Source organism: Sapajus apella, unplaced genomic scaffold, assembly GCF_009761245.1.
Source record: "Sapajus apella isolate SASKATOON/1434 unplaced genomic scaffold, GSC_monkey_1.0 scaffold75, whole genome shotgun sequence".
NCBI classification, from domain to species: domain Eukaryota; kingdom Metazoa; phylum Chordata; class Mammalia; order Primates; family Cebidae; genus Sapajus; species Sapajus apella.
Window position 1 is genome coordinate 869,043 of NW_022437015.1, and position 4,362 is coordinate 873,404.

Here is a 4,362-nt window from a genome sequence, read left to right on the forward strand (position 1 = left end):
TGATCCGCCCGCCTTGGCCTCCAAAGTGCTTGGATTACAGATGTGAGCCACCACGCCCAGCTGTTAGTTTTCCTTCTAACAGTCATGCCCCTCTGCTGCAGGTCTGCTGGAGTTTTCTGGAGGTCCACTCCAGCCCCTGCTTGCATGGGAATCACCAGTTGGAGGCTGCAGAGCAGCAAAGATTGCTGCCTGTTTCTTCCTCTGGTACTTTTGTCCCAGAGAGACACCCACCAGATGCCAGCCAGAGCTCTCCTGTATGATGTGTCTGTAGGCCCTTACTGGGAGGTGTCCCTCAGTCAGGACACACAGGGGTCATGGAGCCACTTGAAGAGGCAGTCTGTCCCTTATCAGAGCATGAACGCTGTGTTGGGAAATCTGCTGCCCTCTTCAGAGCTGCCAGGCAGGGGCATTTAGGTCTACTGAAGCTGTACCCACTACCACCCCTTTTCCCAGGTGTTCTGTCCCAGGAAGGAAGGGGCTTTATTTATAAGTCCCTGATGAGCTTCTGCCTTTTTTCAGAGATGCCTTGCCCAGCGAGGACATCTAGTGAGACAGAGCCTTCAACTGCTGAACTGTGTTGGGCTCCGCCCAGTTCGGATTTCCCAGCAGTTTTGCTTACACTGTAGGGTTGAAACCGCCTACTTGATCCTCAGCAATGACAGATGCCCCTCCCCCACTGAGCTCAAATGACCCATGTCAAGTTCAGACTGCTGTGCTGGCTGCGAGATTTTCAAGCCAGTGGATCTTAGCTTGCTGGTCCCAGTGGGTGTGGGACCTGCCAAACCAGACCACTTGGCCCCCTGACTTCAGCCCCCTTTTCAGGGGAGTGAACAGTTCTGTCTTGCTGGCATTCCAGGCACACTGGGGTATGAAAAAAAAAAAATTGCTGCAGCTAGCTCAGTTTCTACCCAAATGGCCACCCAGTTTTGTGCCAGAAACCCAGGGCCCTGGTGGTTGTGTAGGTACTGGAGGGAATCTTCTGGTCTGCAAGTTGTGAAGACCATGGGAAAAGTTCAGTATCTGGTCCAGAGTGCAGGAAACAGTCCCTAATGGCTTTCCTTGGCTAAGAGATGGAGTTCCCTGACCCCATGTACTTCCCAGGTGAGGCAACATGACACCCTGCTTTGACTTGCCCTCCTTGAGCTGCACCCACTGTCCATCCAGTTCCAATGAGATGAACCAGGTACTTCAGTTGATAATGTGGAAATCACCTGCCTTCTGTGTCGATCTCACTGGGAGCTGTGCACCAGAGCTTGTTCCTATTCAACCATCTTGCCCAGGGACTGCAGGCCTTTTTTATCTAACACATTTTCTTAATCCAGTCAATCACTGATGGGCATTTGGGTGGGTTTCAAGTCTTTGATAAGACTTGAAATATGCAATATTTCACACATATGCAATAAACATATGTGTATGTGGGTGTTTATAGTGGAATGATTTATAATTTTTTGGGTATACACCCAGTAATGGGATTGCTGGGTCAAATGATATTTCTGGCTCTAGATCCTTGAGGAATCACCACACTGTCTTCCACAATGGTTGAATTAATTTACACTCCCACAACAGTGTAAAAGTGTTTCTATTTCTCCACATCCTCTCCAGCATCTGTTCTTTCCTGACTTTTTAATGATTGCCATTCTAACTGGTATGAGATGCTATCTCATTATGGTTTTGATTTGCATTTCTCTAATGACCAGTGATGATGAGCTTATTTTCATATGTTTGTTGGCTGCACAAATGTCTTCTTTTGAGAATTGTCTGTTCATATCCTTCTCCCACTTTTTAATTGGGTTTTTTTTTTCTTGTAAATTTGTTTAAGTTCTTTTTAGATTTGGAATATCAGCTCTTTGTCAGATGGATCAATTGCAAAAATTTTCTCCCATTCAGTAGGTTGCCTCTTCACTCTGATCATAGTTTATCGTGCTATGCTCTTTAGTTTAATTAGATCCCATTTGTCAATTTTGGCTTTTGTTGCCATTGCTTTTGGTGTTTTAGTCATGAAGTCTTTGCCAATGCATATGTCCTGAATGGTATTGCCTACGTTTTCTTTTATGGCTTTTATGGTTTTAGGTCTTATGTTTAAGTCTTTAATCTACCTTGAGTTAATTTTTGTATAAGTTTCCAGTTTCAGTTTTCTGCATATGGCTAGCCAGTTTTCCCAATACCATTTATAAAATAGGGAATCATTTCTCCATTGTTTGTTTTTCTCAGATTTGTTAACCATCAGTTGGTTGTAGATGTGTGGCTTTATTTTTGAGGCCTCTGTTCTGTTCCATTGGTCTATATATCTGTTTTGGTACCAGTACCATGCTGTTTCAGTTACTGTAGCTTTGTAGCATAGTTTGAAGCCAGGTAGGGTGATGCCTCCAGCTTTGTTCTTTTTGCTTAGGATTGTCTTGGCTATACGGGCTCTTTTTTGGTTCCATATGAAATTTAAAGTCGTTTTTTCTAAATCTGTAAAGAAAGTCAATGGTAGCTTGATGGGATACCATTGAATATATAAATTACTTTTGGCAGTATGGCCATTTTCATGATATTGATTCTTCCTATCCATGAGCATGGAATGTTTTTCCATTTTTTGTGTTCTCTCATTTCCTTGAGCGGTGGTTTATAGCTATCCTTGAGGAGGTCCTTCACATTCCTTGCAAGTTGTATTCCTAGGTATTTTATTCTCTTTGTAGCAATTGCGAATGGGAGTTTACTTATTATTTGTCTTTCTGTCTGTTATTGGTGTATAGGAATGCTTGTGATTTTTGCACATTGATTTTTTATTCTGAGACTTTGCTGAAGTTGCTAATCAGCTTAAGAAGATTTTGGGCTGAGACGATGGGGTTTTCTAAATATACAATTATGTCATCTGCAAACAGAGACAATTTGACTTCCTCTCTTCCTATTTGAATATGCTTTATTTCTTTCTCTTGCCTGATTGCCCTGACCATAAGTTCAAATACTGTGTTGAATAGGAGTGGTGAGAGAGGTCATCCTTGTTTTGTGCTGGTTTTCAAAGGGATTACTTCCAGCTTTTGTCCATTTAGAAAAACACAAAATATTTGTATATTTTTTGATGTCCTCTTCAATTTCTTTCATCAGTGTTTTATCATTTTAATGATTGGAATATTTTAGTCTTTTGGTTAATTCCTAGGTATTTTGTTTTATGTGTGGCTATTTTAAATGGGATTTCTCTTTAATACCTTTTTTAGGTTTTTCACTATTGGCATATGGAAATGCCAGTGGTTTTTGTATGTTGATTTTGTAACCTGAAACTTTACTGAATTTGTTTATCAGTTCTAAATCTTTTATTGTAGGGTCTTTAGGTTTTTCCAAATATAAGGTCATATCATCTGCAACAAAGATAACATTACTTCTTCCATTCCAGTTAAGATTCTCATGTCTTGTCTGGGCACAGTGGCTCATGCCTGTAATCCCAGCACTTTGGGAGGCCAAGGTGGGTGGATCACCTGAGGTGGAGAGTTCGAGACCAACATGAACAACTCGGAGAATCTCCATCTCCACTAAAAATACAAAAATTGGCCAGGCGTGGTGGTGCATGCCTGTAATTCCAGCTACTCAGGAGGCTGAGGCAGGAGAATAGCTTGAACCTGGGAGGCGGAATTTGCAGTGAACCAAGATCGGACCATTGCACTCCAGCCTGGGCAACAAGAGTGAGACTCAGTCTCAAAAGAAAATAAACAAACGAAGAATCATGCCAAAGTCCAAGGTCAGTGAAGAACCCGTGGCAAAAAAAAAAAAAAAAAAAACCAGAAAAGCCAACATCTTGCTACTTCAGCTGCCTCATTGCACCCATGAGGGTATCTAAAAAACATTTCAGGGTTCAAATCAGGATACTGATTGTGTCCCTACAAGTCCTGTAGGGTTACTTGCTCAACTAGATGGTGATCAGTTTATGCTCTGAAGCAACAGAGACAGACACTGAAACTGTCAAAGTTCAAAAAATAAGGTGGAAATTGTACTTCCTTCTAAATGAATTGGCTTCGTAACTGCCTTTTTTCCTGGTCCAGTAATTTCTTTCTCCCATGTTGCTGCAGGTATTTATTTCCTTAGCTTTTGAACTGAAAAGGTGAAGTTTGAGGTGCAAGGACTGGGCAGCCCTGAGAGGGCAGGGGTCTGCAAGTACAGTAGCACATGCTGTGGTCCCCTAATGGCTTGGCCTTCCTTCAGTCCTGAGAACCTACCCCGAGGTCCATCTGAAGTTCATTTCAAGCCTGGTGATCACTCACTATCTCACTGGGGCAGCATGACAGAGTGAGGTCTTCAGTATTGCACAGGTATGAAATGTCCATGAGTCTGAAAACAAAAAATCACAGTTGTTCTTGGGGCTGGGTCAATTCCTCCATCCCAGTT